The 18,900-nt window shown below is 40.4% G+C and overlaps 1 long non-coding RNA gene across 2 annotated transcripts; it reads left to right on the top strand.

Annotated features, from left to right (window-relative positions):
- The first annotated feature begins 1,036 nt into the window (after window positions 1–1,036).
- On the top strand, window positions 1,037–13,682 carry LOC128438566 (uncharacterized). Of its 2 annotated transcripts, XR_008338343.1 has the most exons (4): window positions 1,038–1,165; window positions 11,284–11,549; window positions 12,179–12,263; window positions 12,377–13,680. It is a non-coding gene; the product is annotated as an uncharacterized LOC128438566 (long non-coding RNA). The 2 variants fall into 2 exon arrangements; XR_008338344.1 differs by lacking the exon at window positions 11,284–11,549 and having other exon boundaries at window positions 1,037–1,165; window positions 12,377–13,682.
- The last annotated feature ends 5,218 nt before the right edge of the window (window positions 13,683–18,900 follow it).

The raw sequence follows: 18,900 nt of genomic DNA on the forward strand, positions 1-18,900 counted from the left end.
TAGTATGTGAATTACGGTGGCTGAGAGAGCTCAATTTGAAGACATATGCGCTGCAAAAAGTCACAACCCAAATAGGGAAACAACAATAGAAATGTTTTCCAGGGGGACTCCAAACAAAAGGTGAACCTGAGTGTAGTTCACTGCTTTGTGAAGTTATTGAAGTCTGCTACTCGTCAGTGGTGATGGATCTTCTCAAAGCTTTGAACTACAGCCGGGTTCATCACTTTTTTTGGGTCCCCTGGAAACATTTCCTTGTTTTGTTTCTGTGATTGCACGTGCTGGGACTTTTTGCCGCGCATGTAGACAAATTAATGAAGTTTTTTTATTAACCTGCAGTGCATTGAGCTCTCTCAGCCACTGTAGTGAAAACTTTAATATATAATTGAATTGAAGCATGAATAAAAACTCGTACTCTCCAGTTTTCTTAGTTTAATGATCTCTTCTCATTAATGTTTTATTCTATTATAGTTTAAGAGGCCAGGGGGTAAAGTGGTCGTCCTCCAACAAGAAGGTTGGCGGTTCAATCCTCACTCTTCCCCATCTGCATGCCGAAGTGCAAGATACTGAACCCCTGAATGGCCCCTCATAGATGTTGAATGCACCAATTGTAAGTCGCTTTTGATAAAAGCGTCTGCCAAATTACATGTAATGTAATTTTATATTTTCGCTCATCCCTTACTGCCAGCTATGTAATATACATTTTGGATTATAAAGTTTACATATGTATATATATATATATATATATATATATATATAAAACTGAAATCTGAATCAGCCAATAGCTGCAGGGCACGTGTTGAACTTTTGACCTCATGACCACTTCCTGTTAGCCGCAGCAGAGTCTTAGCATTAGCTCGTTTTTTTTTTTTCAACTAAAAACGTCTTCATGTGGGACTCGGTGAAAAGCAGAGTGACTTTGGAGGTGAGACACTGACACCTCCTCACCGAGCAGGAGGACACCTGAGGGTGGAGGCGAGGAGGTGGCGGAGAAAAACCTGCAGCTAACACGTCTGGAGCTCATGCTAGCAACAGGTTAACTATCAACTCCAAGATGGCGCTGGTTTGTGTCTTAGCAGTTATCAAACTACCAGAAAACACAGAAAACCACTGATGTCTCCACAGGCATCCACAACGACACCCAGTGTGTTGTAATGGAGTCTTAATGGTAAGTGCTTGATGTTTTTTCTTCTGCTGCTCATTTTGAATTTAAAGCCTTCGGTGGTTTCTCCCTCCTCACACTCAGGAGGTCAGTTTGTTTATTTCAACAAGGAGGTGACGGTCTCCTGAGTGATGTCACGGTTACTGTCAGAGGAAATATTACAGTTTCAAGGATTAAAAGCTGTCCTCTCTTTTTTCATGGTTATTTCAAATATTTCAAATACTTTTCACTCACCAGAGAGTACATATCCATCAAGGCCCAACAGCTCCCCAGTAAAACAGCATTTAAATCATGAAATCCTGATTTTCAATTGGTTCTGTAACACATTGTTCAAACTCTTAGATTTCATTGCATTGAGATCCATGATTCATTCCCTGAAAATTCAAACAAAAATGTGGAAAACACTGAAATTAAGTGAACATTCTAATTTAAAATTTAACCGGAATCTGTTGATTAGTTTTCCTGCTAAAATAAACCACACCAACCAGCGCAGAGCAAAACATGGCATCGTGGGCGGAGTTAACTAAACTCTGCCGATTGGCTCATTAATAGGAAACCCTGAATGTCACAGCACCCCCACTGAAAAGTGGAGTGACCCCAATAGGCATCTTAGCTATTTTCGAGTACAAACAACCTTTAGCAGGGGCATAACTGGAAAAATAGTTAGATTGATTGTTTAATGCAGATTGTGATCCAAAGACTGAATCCACAGTCACACAACAAGCAGGTAATGGGAATAGTCTTTACCAAACAGATACGTCCTGCTCTATTTTTTTTCACAGCGGATGTCCGTGCTGTCCGCTCTCATATTCTGAGTGTACGGATGGATTTGAGGAGTCGCTCTTTCCAATCGATTATACCCACAGCTCCGCACAGATAAGAGGATGCTTGCTCGAGAGTGCCAGCTGCCCCTTGCAGGCTTGTCCGGCCCATCTGAAGAAATTGGGCTTTTAACGGAGGCTCAGGGAAGTAGTGCCTGTTTCGGTCGGAGGGTCAACTGAGGGGTTGCATAACAGACAGCTTGAGAGAACTTTTAAAAGAAAACTGTGAATCATGGAAAAGTTACTGCAGTGGAGTCTTAGAATAAAATACAGAGCTAAAAATGAGCTAAATAGATCATCTTTAATGTAACGGATTTATCACCAATATTATTAAGTAATAAAACAATAGTTGCCCTACAAGGTCATGGTTTAAATGACAAGATACACCCACATCGTTATTTTATTTATGTGCAAATTGATAATTTTTCATAAAATCTATTAAAATCTTTGAAATTGTTATTACAGTTTTCTTCTTCTTCTTCTTCTTCTTCTTCTTCGTTCGGCTTATTGGCGGGTGGCAACCAACCTTAAGGTTCTTCTTCTTGGATCGGTTACGCCCCGTCTGTCATTTCAGTCTTCTTCTTCTTTGTTCGGTTTACTGGCAAATGGCAACCGACATCAAGTTGCCTTACCGCCTTTTAATGTGTCTTCTTCTTCTTTCGTTTCAGTCTTCTTCTTCATTTAGGTTTTACGGTCGCTGGGATCCAAAGCGTTGCCTCACTGCCCACAACCCTCTGAAGGTCACACTTCTTCTTTCTTCTTTGCTCGGTTGATTATCGTGTTGCAACCAAAGTCACGATGTCACCACCGTCATTTCAGTCATCTCCTGTTGCTTTACTTATATCTGACTTCTTCAATCTCTGACTGTCACCTACTCTTCCTATGATTCCTTGTCATACACACTTCTTATCATACACTGCGCCTCTAGAGCTACAGCTATACAACCTCACTGCATGCAAAACGATGTTCATACACGTTTTGTCTGAATTTAATAGCATGTTATATCTTTTTCTCTTGGCCACCTGTCGTTCTTCCCGGCTTTTCATCTTTCTTCTCCGATGTTAATTTCCAGCAGAATGGCCACATCAAATATTTAGCGCTGCTCTCTCTTTGCTTTCCTACCAAAATGACCTGCTGCTCTCAACCTCTATAACCCACCTGTGGTCAGTCTCCACATAAACAACAGTTTTCCCTCAGTTCTAAAACTGTATTCTGTATGTATTCCCTCCTTTTCTAAAAGTCTGTTATTATCCTTGGTAGAGTTTCTGTCTTGCTGCAGGGCAGAGACAGAACAAGTTATAACCCCAGTGTCTTCTCTGCTTGTTTATATGGAGGTTTCTCACATGAAATGAATTTTCTTCCATTTCACTGAATCGAACTGGGACACCCAGATTCCTCCTGAAACTTTCCTTCTGTTCTCACCGCCTCATGATCCTTATAACGCTCTCCCACAACTTTCCAAATTCACTATCTTCCCCTCCCAGCCGTGGGCCCCCACTTGACCCAGCCACCTGCGGTTCCTGCATAGATAAAGACACTCGCTGCTCCTTAAAGCTTCTTTTCTCATCTGTATCTTCAGGACCAAGGTGTTCCTCTGGACAAGGACTTATTATAACTCTTTCTGCCTCTGTCCCCTTCAGTCACACTGTCCCCTCTTCACGCCGACACTCAAACTTTTGACACCGCGTTCACTGGGAATCATTAGAGACTCAAAACCCCTGACATATGAAGTTTGGTTTTGTCAAGTTTGCTTTATGTACTTGTGATGTGATCATATCCGACATCTGCCAGCATTATAAATCTATCCCCATGAATACCAGTGGATGTGTCACCAGCATTAGTCGTCATCTCATCAAGCAGAAGCCTGCTTCTAATTTTCCGAGGCGGTTTTGCTTTGTGCTGCAGCGTGTCTAAAATTAGCCCTCGTCTTTGTTGTCACTGCCCAGGGACCCGCTTGTCCATCCACGGATCAGCAGAGCTCTGAGCTCAAGCATATGTACGGTAGAAGTGTGATGAAGGAATGTTCAGTAGAACTAAAGCTAGATAATTGACGATACTGTGAACATATTGGGTCCATTCTCCTATAAGGTTGTTTTTTCCCAGTGGAATGCCTGAATGAACTGTTTTAGCCCATTAACTACAAATCCTATACATTTTAAGCTACTGCCATCCATCACAAAATGTGAGTTTGTTGATTTGTATCTACCTCGCAGGTAGCCATTGATTTGATTCATCTGAGGGTATGAAAATGAACTTGTAGAGAATGGAAGACTGTGATGAGGCGTCAGTGAGTGAGCAGGGAAGATGTGACCCCTTACATCTGAGAGATTAGTCCAATAAGTCTTACATTTATTAGGAATTTGATCAAGAAGTCAACCTCAGGAGACTGAAATTAATTATGAACAAGGTTTAGTCTGGATCTGACGAGTTGTTTTCAAAACAGTCGCACATCTGAAATGTGTCTGGGCGCTGATGCACCGGGTCGCTCGTAGCATCCAACCGGTGCTGGCAGAGTTTCAGAGCAGTTTCAGTTAACTGACGTTGATCCATCCAACATTCTGTCAGATCTGGGACCAGGCAAATAACGGCAGACATCTTGTATCTGTTATCGACTTGACTGCTATCAGGGTGGAGTTTGTGGACTATTTTCAATTATCTATTTGAGTACAGCTATTTTGTTAATGTGAATTTAATTATTTTGTTTTTCTGCAGTTCCTTCAGTTTAGTGCGAACCAAGCTAAGTCAAAATACATCCAACTATTATGTATGTTGCTTTTTGCTTTTAATTGTCACTGTTGGTCTTTTAAATATTGAAGACATAAACCTACAGAGACTGTAATATGGATAATGCACATTTACTGTATTGTGAACATTTTGAGTTGACTGGTGGTGACTTTTGCCACCTCAGGGTTGCATACATTCCTGTTCGTGGTTAAATTTCAGTCAACAAAAATACTTTTGGTATGAAGAAATAAGGGGAAATAATGGGTTTTGGTTTTTATTATATTATGTTATTATTGTTTTGGTATATCTGTGTTCAGTATAACCATATTACTACAGCAGAAAAAAAGGAATTTGTCCATTATTATATTTCCTGCGTCACATCTTTGTTGTAAATTTACTGTATATAAACATAATGCCTCTGAGGCAGGTCTGCAAATACTGTTTTTGAGTATTTAACTAGCTGCCTTGTTTTACTCGTCTCTGCACCGAGGGGCAGGATAACACGCTGTGAAAAGACTCAACAGTAATGCTCAGCGTACAGAACACTGGTTAATGGGCCAAAGTTTAAGTTGTGAAAGTTTTCTAACAAAGAGGCATCGCACATGCACCATCTTCACACAGGCTCCTTTATGCAAAGGTCACACCACCGCTGCTTTTCTGCCGTCCCCATTGTTCGAAGGAGATACATCATTATCCCTTTCAAACCAACTTCCTCCCTCCTTTCATTCTTCAAAGTCTTTGCTTCTCCAAACCCTTCCAGTCATGACCAAGATGTCTTCCTAAAGCTCTCATCCTTCTCTGTCTCTCCCTGTTTCTGCTTCATGCTCTCTGCCTAGCTGGACGCGCTGTTGCCAGAATGAATAGACATATTCATTCAACCCGCGCCCCTCTGTTGGTCCCCTGCCCTAGGTGGCAGCGCTGGGCACTCAGCCTAGTCTGGATCGGTCCAGTCTGGTCTCTGCTTCAGAGCCAATCAGGACTAACCAGGCCGCTACCCGTGATCTTCATTGTTTGCTTTCTCCTCATTCCCCAACATTATTTCTGTGAGTCATCTTTTCATCTTCCTGCCAAGATGCTCAGCCACATGGGCAGATTTTCCAATAAACAAGTTGCAGTTTTGATCTTGCGTATTTGATTTTATGGAGTTGACCTTGGCACAGTACATGTAACCTAAATGAAGGATTTGCTTCTGAGGCATAGGGAATGTTTAATTTTTTCACTGTTAGTCTGACATACTCTGCATCAGACTGATATTGAAACCTTGGTACTGCTGCTTGTCTGTTTGACATCATAATGTCTCTCTGTTCCACTTAATGGAGATTTATATTTGGTTGCAGATTCTGTGTCTGTACAGAGTCTGTTTTCTTTTTGTAGGGTTGCGTTTCAATGTGTTGTAATTTTTTATTTGTTTAAATTCCAAATTACATTTTGCACACAGTCCCCATATTATCTAGCATTAATATTAGGAAAAAACAACCAAACAGATATTGTAATTTATTATTTATATTTATACAAAGCAGCTTTCACCTCTAGTATTAAAGTACACAACACAGTGTCTGCTGATACAGTTATAAATTATTCAAGAATTACGCTTCACTTTACCACAAATAGGGATTTTAAAACCACACAAAAGTTCATAAAGTTAAATGTGCTCTTCCCTGACCCACACCACTTCCTTTTGCCAAGTTTCGTTGTAATCCATCTAATAACTTTTTTGTAATCTTGCTCGCAATCGAACAACCATACAAACTAACAAACAAATGGACAGGGGTGAAAACATAAACTCCTTGGCAGAGGTAATTAAAACCAGAATCATTTGTCAAAGTCAGGTCAGGTCTCCTAAAGCAGAACACTAACAATACTCAGATTTTAAGATGCAACTAGTTTTCAGTGTTTGTCAGTTGTCAAAGGGAAAAAAGCCTGCAACACAAAGCAAATGTCGTGATTCTATAATGTACCTTGTTAACTTGGTACTTTGATCTGTAACAAGCTGGTTAGCAACAAATGCGAAAATTAGGAGATTGGGTTATCTGAAAAGCACAGGTGTAATCGGGTGCTAAAAACCTCCAAACTTTTCTGGAGTTTATACTGTGTGCTGCTTTTATCACAGACCTATACGCAGCACTTGAATGTGTAAACATAATCTTATCTTCACAGGCCGGCCCCTGTGCACTTACAGTGGCTGCACCATGATTGGACAATCGGGTGAGAGCTTTTGGGATAGGTCAGTCGATGGCAAATGTTTGTGTCTCTAAAATGCTTTTGGAAGAACTCGTGGCTTTATCTCTCACCACCATGAACACCACCACCTCCCTGCGGACATTTGGTCTGTTCTGGTTCCACGCAGAGAGGTCAGGTTCTGAGCAGCCACTGTCTGCTGAAGACGTCCCTCGAGTCTAGCTGGCACCGCCAAGACACGACAGCACTGTCAACACAAACTACACTCTCTCTGTCTCGCTGGTCATTCTTTAACGGCCTCCTTTACTCCACTTGCTCTGCCCCTTTTCCCCCCTCTGCTCGTTCTCTTCCTTCCTCACAAGCCTCATCTCCTTCTCTCTCGATGACATCACTTGTGTTGTTTGTTCTCTGTCATGTTCTTTTCTTTTTCTCACTCTTTTGCTTCTCTCTGTTCTCCGCGAGTCGCTGTGGCAGATACCGTGGCGGTTGTGTCCTGGCTCATTGTCGGCAGTTGTGATCAATTTAGATTTATCATGATTAGTGCTCGTGTGTGATTCTAGGCCTGACGACAGAGAGCAGTCAATGGCTGTCATTGCTGTTTAGGGTAATGTTCTGTTGCGGGGTATCAAGTGATGCCAGTAACATGCTGCCATGTTTCTGTCCTATTTCACTGATGTTGGCTTTGCTGTTATTGCAGTTGTAAAGTGTTTATTTTATTACTTAGTGTTTAACTTAACATTTTGTTTTTCATAGATGGTGATAAAGACTTTGAGAATTGCTCTGGTCCAAGAAAATACATTTCCATTCTTCTCCTCGATAGTTTTAACCCGGGAGCCCGGCCGATCAGTAGCAAGATGAATCATGACCATAAAAACATTTGATTTAGAGCCAAAAAAGAATATTGCAAATTGGAATACAGGCAACTGACTTCCAGCAAACTTCTTCTTGAATATATCTTTGAAGTAATTTTCCTCTTTGGACTCTTTTCCTCACCTCTAAAAAAAACGACATGTTCGAGAGGGACATCAATGCTGCTCTGTGGAACACGTATGCATCGCTGGATTATACGGTTGTAGCCGACATTATTTTGTAGCATTTTTTTGTTAACAGCAACTTTGCCAATCAGAAATGTTGCTATTTCACCTGAGGATTCTAGGCAGTGTAGTACTTCTTCTTGAATTTGCAAATGAAACATGTTTTTCTTATAAAGCTGTTTACCATGTGGCTTCTAAACATGGGCGTGTGACATAATTTCACAATCTCGTAGGCTGTGGTAAGTCTACCTTGGGTGGTGACTGTATTACAATCTCTATATCGCTGCCGTTCTCAAAGTGTTGTGCTTGGTGTTCCGACACTTGCCGTGGCCTTTCCCTGACTTTGCTCAGCTGTCACCGTGTTTTGCTGTAGATGTTGTTTTTGTTGCTGTTTTTGTTTCTGTGCCAGTTGAGGCATGCCACCGCCCTGCCCTATGATGTCCTGGGCGAGGTGGCACTGGGTGGGTGTTTGCAGGGCGTCTGGAGCAGCGGTGAGCTGCGTAAACAGTCTCAACACAGATGGTGCAGCATGTTTCTACACATGGCGGGTTCACAGCCCGGGGAGCTCATCATCCTCTTCTTGCGTTCCTTCTTCCCACACTCGCGTTTCTCTCCTTCTCTTGTGTCTCTCAATGTCTGTCACTTTCTATGATTCTTCCTGTCTTCTGCACCTTCTGGTCCTGTCTCTGTTGGTCCGCCCTGCTGTCTGTCTCTGTGTCCGGCTGTCTGCCTGTGTCTCTCTCTCTTAATTAACGATTGCAGAGTTGTGTAGTTGAAGATCAGGAAAGGAACCGAGCAATAACACTTCATCAGGCTGTTATAGAAGCTGTTGCAATCAAAATACTGTAATAAGCATTGTACTGCATAGACTTGATCTAACAAACTTGTTTCTAATGTTTGGAGTAAAAATGTCTCCCCAACTGTCTTCACTCATGTTGTTAAGTGGAATTCTCTTTTTACCTATAATGCACACAAACAACAAGAAGAAGAAAAGCTGAAGCTAAGCTGCTATTTTAGAAGATTTGTTTGAAATACAGCTATGAACAAGTGATCAGTTGAGTATATGTGTCGTCACCAGTTTGATACTTTGCAGATGTGAAACCCTCTTTGCCTTCATTGGTTTTCCTGCTCTTCTTTTTCCTTTGGTTTGCCTGTCGACAGAAATTCAATCAGAAATTGGAAAAACTGGAAGCTTGTTTGCTTTTGCAGCTCATTCGACCTGAACTCCATCAATTTCCAGGCAGCTGCTTCTTATCCCCTTTCTATATTGTTTTCACTTGTTTATATTTCATTACATTTTGCATATTCAAATACTGCTCACATGAAACGGAAACTCAAATGTTATTTATAATTAAGTGAATGTCTATGCATCAAGATTTCACTCAAATGTTTTGATATACCCAACAAACTACAGCTTTCAATCTTCTGCAGGATTTTCCCAGATATGTCCAGAAAGTGTTTTTATTTTTATCGATGGTACTTTGAGGCGGACCAGTGCTACATTTTATTTTCCTGCAATAGAGGAGTGAAATGGGGGGATGGAGAAAGAGGGTGGGAAGATGTGAGAGGAGGAGGAGGAGGAGGAGGATGAGGAAGATGAAAAGAAGGAAAGTAGGACAGAGGGATGACTGACTGTTGCAGCCTCCTGGGTATAGCATGGAGCTGAATAGCTGGTCTTGCGTTGGACCTGATGGGGAAGTTCAGTCGCTCAGTTCACCGAACAAGATGGGTCACAAACCAATTCAGCCAATTCAGCACAGGTGACCCGCAGCTGGAAAGAGAGGGAATTCTATTTTCTGCCGGGAGACGACTTCTCCCCCAGTAGAATCTGCTCAGTCTCATTAGATGATGTAAGATGGATCTTTAATGATTTTGTTTACTCTACAATAACAAGACAAAAGGAAACATAAACATTAAACCATTTAGAAGAAAGAAAAAGAAGAACACAAAAGAAACAGCTTGTGATATACGTCATATTGTTACATGTGTTCTTCAGTTAGAGATGTAGAAAACATCTGTTTATGGGTTTGTCTCAAGTCATAAATGCATATGACCTTGTTTTGTTTTTTTTAGCTATAACTATATCAAGATAAGTGTTTATACATAAACATCCAACATGTCAGTTAACAGCTTAATCAATAAAACATGTCATGAATTGTTGCCTCACTTTCTATATGATGACTTTATGCAGTCAAATACATTTCACTATATAAATAAATGCACTAAAATGTATAAACTAGATTTTTCTTAACACCATTATTTAATGGTCAATGTGATTGAGAACAGTTTCAGGCTTGACCACCTTCTTAGGGCAACATACTGTGAATAGGAGATGACAGATCAGAGGTCAGCACTCGGGGCAACAACAGGGAACAGTTCACTTCCTAACCTGTCAGTACAGATCTGTGTTCAGTAATACTTCACCTCCCAAATTCCACTGTCTGATTTCTTTTTTCTCAGCAGTGATATTAAACAGAGGTAGCAGTAGGCAGTGTCCAGGGACCAGGTTACTATTGTGTCGACCACAATAATGCAAAGCACCACGTCTTTATTTGTTCCCTCCAATTCATAGAGCTTTGTTTTCCTTGTGCCTGCATTTGTTGAAAATGTAGTAATATCGAATTCCGTCTCCAGTGCTTGTCTAATGTTATTATATCGAGTAAAGCAGAGGGGATATAAAACAGAAGTATGACAGGAGAAGCTGTTTTTACAAGATTAAGATCCTTATTTGTCTCCTGGTTGAGATGTATGAGGTTCTGTAGACTGTACTTTATACTGTAGATAGTGTTTTTACTGCAACTGTCACTATGTCAATTTAAAGCAAAGTAAAGGGCGCAGAGAGAAACTGCACTCTCCATTAAATATTTAAAATTATAGTAAATATTTCATTTCTTTTACTAGAAACATACCAACACACATTAACCTTCTAGTGACAACAGACATGTGCCTCTATAAAAGAGACAGGGTGGGTTTCTTCATTGAATTGATTTATTCAAAGTGTCCAGTGTTCCTCGGAGTGTCTCTGTTGTGAAAGTGCTGCTCATCAGCCGAGGATCCCATCTTCCATAATGTCTCTAATTGGATTGAAGTGCGCTGAAAGTCAAAGAGGAAAAACGTGTTTACAGTGTGTGTAACCTAATTTAACATGTCCCCAGTTCAATTAGGGTTTTTGGATTGGTGGGTTTTAAAAGAGAACTCCACAGATTTAGATGTAAAACATTGTCTGATCCAGGGGCGTTTCTAGGTTTGAAAGAAAGGGGGGGCTTAGCCCCTAAGGATGCTGAATGTTTGCGCCCGCAAAAATTCAGCATCCTTAGGGGCTAAAAGAAGTAGGAGTTCAATCTTGCCTTCTATTTTTCTTCCACAGATGGCGACATAATTCTGAAGACCCAAGCCTCCCCTGTGTTTACGGATGACGATGTCACCTTGTGTTATCAGCATCAGAGCGGCAAACACAAACAAACCAGCTTCTTTAAAAACAGAGCATTGATTGACTCTAACAGTTCGTCCGGTTCAGACCGAGTCATAAAGATGACTCTTAAGAATGTGACACGGGAAGATGAAGGCTTCTACAGGTGTGCGTCAGACAGCTGCAGAGTCCAGAGAGCTGGTTATCAGTGAGACCGGACAGTGGTCAGCTGAACATCATCACTCTGCTGTGTGTTCTATAGAAGTGGATCAGTGTCACATATCAACTGTTGTTTCTTTTAGGAAACTTCACATCAGAGGAGACTCCAGCCTCCACTGTTATTTTTCTTATTCATATACATCTACTTGTTTTGGAGGAAATACTCAATATTAATCAACACATTTTTCATTATTGAGTGAAGCCTTTTGGTTGTCTGGTTCTCCTCCTGCTCTGTCTTTTCATCAAGGTCTAATTTCATCAGGAAGATCCCTCAGAATCTAATAAGATGAAAGAAACTACAATGGGACTCAGTAGAGCGCATATTCAACAAGGCCCAGCAGTCCCCTTAAATACAATCAAGCTGCACCAAATTTCACACACTCATAGATATCAGTCCTCTACATACGGCAGATTTTTTTCATTAAGGTCCAAGAATTATTCCCTAGGAAAACGTTTTAAAAGCACAATGTTAAAGAAAGAGTTAAAAAATGACTGGATCGGCTTAATACCAAAATACAGTGGGCCCTTTCCTGACACTTACTACATCTGTCCGCCAAGTTGATTGGAAATCCAATTGTTGTTGTTATTATAACAGTTTTATTTATTTAAACAAGTATTATGTCGTCTTGATCAGGTTCCTGGAAATGGATCATTGCTTCATGTGGGGTTCTACTTCTGATCGTCATTCCTTTGACTGTTTGGCTCGTTTGTCACTACAGGTTAGTATTTATAAAATCTTCATCCGTCTTGACTTCCTACTTTCTACTGCATGAACGACAAGCCCAACAGGTGGTGAAGTAAATGATTCACTGCCTGTTGTATTTTCCTGAAGGTACCAGAAGTTCTGCACTTGGAGCTGCTGGCCAGTTTCCAAACAGGAAGTTCCAGCAGGGGTGCTTCCTGCCACCAAGTTGGATGTGACGGAGGTGCAGTGGGACCTGTCGTGGATGGAGATGTCCAAACTGTTGGAAAAGGATTCTTATTGTGGCACTTAAAGGGAAACTCTCTTCTGAAGCCCAGAGACTTAACTATTGGGTCAAACCTCTGAGAAAGTTCAGTCAGTGCTGCAATTTGTAGTATTTGATGGTCACATGTCAAAATAGTGCTACCTGATATATTTTTGAATTGAATTAAATGAGATGTTTAGGATTTATAAGGATGACTACATTTGCTGATGGTGCAGATTTGATAGCTTCCAATACAAATGTTATTGTTTCAGTTGTCACATTTGTCAATGTCAATACTCTTGCACATTTAAACGTCTCTCCTTTGAGTACATTTTGAAACTAAGAATCGTATTTGTTATATCTTATTATCTAATCATTAATATAATTGACTGTTCTCAATCATTTTACATGTATCATTTCTCCTGTGTTTGTTCGAGGTTCCATGTTGTTTGCTCCCTTTGAATCGTTATTGGCTATTTCTTGTCGTCTGAAGTTATAAAAGTCATGGAAATCGTCGTGCTTGTTTTATATCTTTTAAGGCAGAACAAACAACTACCAAGAAACTAGAAATAACTATAAAGATTAACCAAACAAATGAAGTTCATATATTCCAACAGCCTCTATAGCGGTCAAACCAGTTAGGCCTCATTGATAGACCATGTTAGCTACCAATTTGTTGCATTTTGCATTAATAGATCACTACAAACAGTACACGTCTTCTTAAATAGACCTAAAATCAACTTTAGACAGAAAGATGTTAAGAATCTCCAGTACTAAGAATCTAAAACAGTAAAAATTAACTCTGAGATGTTTTTGAAATCCGACCTTCAAAATCATACTGTCATGCCATGTGTAAGGTAGGGCAGTCGGTGGATGAACAGAATGTGTGTCCATTCATCGTTGAGGAAGATATCAGGAAGTCCTACTGACAAACATTGTTGTGCATTTTAAAGAACAAAGTATTTTCATGTGAGAGAACAAGCATTTCAATGAAAACTAGGGCTGCGCAAAATGATCAAAATGTCATATCCTCTTGTAGAAGTCATTTCATATCCAGTTAATCATATGTATTGTAATTGGTCATCCATCTCCGTGATTCTTTAGGTTTTGTTTGAGCTCTGAGTTGTATTACTCTCATCCATAGACACCTATGAAGGTATTTTCTGCTGCAAAACACTTGCAATGGAATTTGTGGTTGTAGAAAATCGTCTTATCTTAAATATTCTCCATACAGTGTGACATGAACCTCTTGGTAAAATAAATTTAAACTATTTAAGTCTGAATTTTGAGTTACACAATGAAATGAACAATGTATTTTGTTTCATTTATTACATGCATATGTTAATGTATATAAACATATATGTAAATATATATTGTATATATATATTAGTGCTGTTAATCGATTAAAAAAATTAATCAAGTTAATCACGTAAATAGGCTGTGATTAATCATGATTAATCACACTTAAATATTATTTAATACTATTTTCAAGTACGGTGTTTAAATAAAGAAATGTATAACAAACTGGTTAGGGCTTTTCTAAACTTTATTTTACATCTCAGGCAATAACAATATCTTTAGTCACTGAGCAACAACCTATAAAATACAAATTTATTTGGCAGACAACCACATCAAGTACAAGAATAACTGCTTACCTGTAAATAATTTGACATATTATGACATATTACCCTCATGACTTTTACATTGAGTAGGCTTAACGTTTATAAAGAAAATGAATGCCATGGTGTCTTTGAAGAGACAAAGTAAACAGTCCCTTTTCAAACTCTACAATGAATAACATTATTTGATACTTGATATTATGCCGATGTAGTTATGGTTGCTTACTGATGTCCAGTGTTTTTTTTCACTTCCATAGAGTTCATGGATTCTTGTGACAATAGTTCTCCTCGATGGCGTTTTGTAGGATGAGTCCCCTGAGGCGATCTGGATAATGTCTCGAAGCCCCTTGTCTTCAACTATGTTGATGGGTCTGCAGTCTATTGCAACCCATTTAGCTATAGCATTAGTTAGCTTAGTTGTTATCGTCTTTTTGACAGAGCACCGGCTCTGCTGCACTCCGCTGCCAGTGTAGCTTGACGAGCACGGCTTGAACTCGGTGTTAGCGTCTGTGTTAGCAAAGTTGTGCTTTGCACTACGACGTTACTTCAGACTCGTTGTACTACGGTGGAAAGACAGTTCATCACTGCAGTATGTACACACAACTCTGGTTTTATCTAAACTCCCATTCAGAAGCTTTTTAAATCTAAATTTGCCGTTAAGCACACCGGGGTCCGTCTCCTCACTCATCACTTCGCTACTTCTTCACCCACAGGCAGGTAAACATCCGCGCTGGAGGACTACGGCAGGAAATTGTGGTCAGACTTGGTGATGTGATTAATTTGCGTTAAAAAAAAATTAACGCGTTAAGGTTTCCAGATTAATCGCACGCGTTAACGCGTTAACGTTGACAGCCTTAATATATATGTATATATAATATATATAATATGTATATATATATATAAATACTAAGACAAGAAGGTGATAAGACAGGAGCCATTAAAAAAATTAAAGATCAGATGCTGCAAGAATGACGCAATTAAAAGTCCACCAAAATGAAACGTCCTGTTTTTATTTACAGAAATAAATGATCGCAAAACTTCCTCATCAGTAGGTGGTTATATCACCATAGCAACCAGATGCTAAGATTTGAAATAGAAGATTATTTTGATTGACAGGGACACTCTCTCAATACCTCCTTTGATGCTTTGATGAACAGCATCAAAGTTGGTATTTTGATAGGAGACCTCTGATTGGCTGTTGATTGCTTTAAATACTGTTAAATTTTAAGACAGCTGCTATTGCACTCTGACCTTGACTGAGGTAAGTCATGTCTCACCCTCTCTCTGTGTTTACCCAGCATGCTAACCAATACAATTCAGGCTCATTATTCAAGTTTGAAATTAAACCGCTGTATAATATGAAGCTTCTGCTGTTACATGTTGATAATGTGCGGTTTTCTGTTGCTTTTATGACAAATGTGAAAATATTGTTGCTGGCTTCTTTTGTGTTTTCTGCTGCTTATCTTAATGAGTGATATGTGTTAACGTGATGCTAAGTAGCGTTAGGTCTCCGAGGCCAGGCAGAGCGAGGCATTGTGGACAAAACACCTGTAGCACCAGGAAATGTTCCCATTTCACATCTTATTCTACCAAACGATGTGTTTTGTAACATTGGGAAGATTAACCTTGGTGTTTAACTTTAGTATTTAAGATAAAGTAAAAAAAACAACAGCTTCCATCACTGTCAATCAAATTCAGATTCAAATTCAAATCAAAGGGGCTTGGTGCCATGGTGATTGATGAGGGAAGTTTTATTTCCCCAAAAAATTTACTGGTGATTTTTTGGTTAATGTGTAGTTTGAATGTGTTGAAGGACAAGTTGACGGAAGCTTGAGTTAATGCTAGGAGCACATTACATGAGGTGTGTAGCTCCTTTAAGGAAAAAAACAATCCCTCTCTATTGGGTCTAATGTTATTTCAGAGAAAACTTTTCTGGAAGGAGCATCAACTTGCATAACTTGCTCACACGGTCCCATTTTTTTACTCTCACAAATTTCAAATATATCTGTGTGTCCGGCAAAGTCTTGGAATTCTCCCGATGTCTTTATTTCACAGATAGGACTTATAGTTTCTGAATTATAGTTGTTTGAGTGGTGCACTCAGAGTTTAGATTTCTCTCTTCCCAGTGAGGAGAGAGCAGTTGCATTCAGTTGAGTTTCCATGGCAACCAGATACACAAGTAGCAGAAGGGGAGTCTCTCTCTCTCTCTCTCTCTCTCTCTCTCTCTCTCTCTCTCTCTCTCTCTCTCTCTCTCTCTCTCTCTCCCTCTCTCAATCTCAATCTCTCGCTTAAACCAGCCAGTCTGTCTCTCTCTCTCTCTCTCTCATTCTCTCTGCGTGTGTCTCTCTATCTGTGTCAATTGTTTTATATTGAATGTTTGATTGATCAAATTCACCTAAATCTTACACACTATTTCATCTTGTCACCTGCAGACATAAAGCCTTTTGACTTCAAGTTCCAGACAAGAGCAGAAACTTCTACTAAAAATAGTGCATCAACTCATCCAACAGCTTTTTCAAAAGATAGATCTACTCTCTGTGGTGAACCATGGAGAAACCAGATATTCTGAAGATCCTCAATGACGAACTCCTCACAGCCTACAGGAAGATCAATGCTCTTAAGGAGGAGGTGTGGCAGCTGCAAGACCACCTTCAAGACAGAGATGAGTTCATAAAGATGGCGGTGGAGAAGGAGAAGGAGAAGGAGAAAGAGAAGGAGAAGGAGAAGGAGAAGAGGAAGGAGATTGAGACCGAGACCGAGAAGGAGAATGAGATCCAGGCCCTGACGGAGAAGGTGGAGCAGCTGGAAAACCAGCTGAAAGAGAAAGATGTTGTCATAGCGAAGGAGCTGAAGAAACGGCGCGCTCGCCTCAGGGCCTATCTCGACTGCCTTGCTGAGCTAACTGACTGTCAGGCCAAGGTTAAGCTGATGGAAGCCAGGCTGCACCAGGAGCCACCCCAGCCTGATACAGGATGTAGCAGTGAGGTGGAGGTGGAGAAGGAGAAGGAGAAGGAGAAGGAGAAAGAGAAGGAGAAGGAGAAGGAGAAAGAGAAAGAGAAAGAGAAGGAGAAGGAGAAAGAGAAGGAGAAAGAGAAAGAGAAGGAGAAGGAGAAGGAGAAAGAGAAGGAGAAGGAGAAAGAGAAAGAGAAGGAGAAAGAGAAGGAGAAAGAGAAGGAGAAGTACAAGGAGAAGGAGAAGGACAAGGAGAAGGAGAAACTTGTGACGATCTACAATGTCGAAATCCTCCGAGCCAACAGGAACATTTTGATTCTTAAGGAGGAGGTGTGGCGGCTGGAAAACCATCTTAAAGACAGAGATGATATCATAAAGATGGCGGTGGAGAAGGAGAAGGAGGAGGAGAAGGAGAAGGAGACGGAGAAGGAGAAGGAGAAGGAGAAGGAGAAGGAGATTAAGATTGAGACTGAGACGGAGAGGGAGATGGAGACAGAGAAGGAGAATGAAATCCAGGCCCTGACGGAGAAGGTGGAGCAGCTGGAAAACCAGCTGAAAGCCAAAGATGTTGTCAAAACGAAGGAGGTAGAGAAAGGGCATGCTCGCCTCAGGGCCTATGTTGACTGCTTGGCCGAGCTCACTGACTGTCAGGCCAAGGCTAAAATTCTGGAAGCAAGTCTGCACAAGTGAGCAGTGAGGTGGAGGTCAACATGGAGAAGGAGAACGAGAAGGTGCTTGCTTCAGGGCCGAAAGGAGACGAAACTGCAGCAGGAGAAAACTCCAACTATGGGACTGAGCTACAGAAAGGAGGAGGCCGAGATGAGCTGGAGGAGAGAGAAGAGGTGGAGAAGCCCCCGCCCTCACCCTTTTTCTACTCCTCAAAACAAACCCCTCCCCTGTCCCCCTTTGTACATATTTGAAATGATCTAATGATGTGTTGTAAATATGTTAAACTTTTTGAATAAAAATAACTAGTATAGTAACATCTACCTCTGTCTTTCTGAATATACACACAGGATTCATTGATCAATTAACACAGTGTTGGAGTGAAACAAATCAGTGTGATTCATTTAGTTTGCTACTATTCATATGAACACAGCAGAGCACAGACAAACAATGTTTCTTAACTTTTTTACATTTGGTCAAATCTATATATTAATTATGACACCAATACAATAATAATACTATCATCTCATCTGAGGGCCCACCCATCACACTGACCACGCCCATCTGACACGCACACACACTCACGCACACAAACACATGCACACACACACACACACACACACATACACGTACACACACACACGCATACGCACGCACACACACACACACACAAGTCATTATCATTTATATATTTACTGTATATATACACATTTATTTCAATTTATTCATGGTTGAGGTCAATATCAGATCAGAAGACATGTTCATGGCCCTGAAGTCAATTTAAAATGACATGTAGCATGTTAGAGTTATAAATAACTTGTCCATGTGTAAAACAATAGTTTAATTAAAAAAAAAAAAAATCACAATAATTATTTTGGGGGGCTGAAGCACATTTTAGGGGGGCTTCAGCCCCCCTAAAACAGGCCTAACGACGCCCCTGGTCTGATCCATCCATTATTTATACCACTTATCCTTTAATGGTCTGTGTGTGTCTGTGTGTGTCTGCCAGTGTATTGCAGGGTTGACATACACAGACAAACAACCATTCACTCTCATATTAACACCAAAAGTCAATTGAGATTCTCCAATAATACTCAATCTAACCAGATGCCTGAAGAAAAAGCAGGCAAACCCCACTCATAAATCCGGGATTCAAACCAACATCTTCCTTG

The sequence above is a fragment of the Pleuronectes platessa genome, chromosome 4 (assembly GCF_947347685.1).
Source record: "Pleuronectes platessa chromosome 4, fPlePla1.1, whole genome shotgun sequence".
NCBI classification, from domain to species: Eukaryota; Metazoa; Chordata; class Actinopteri; order Pleuronectiformes; family Pleuronectidae; genus Pleuronectes; species Pleuronectes platessa.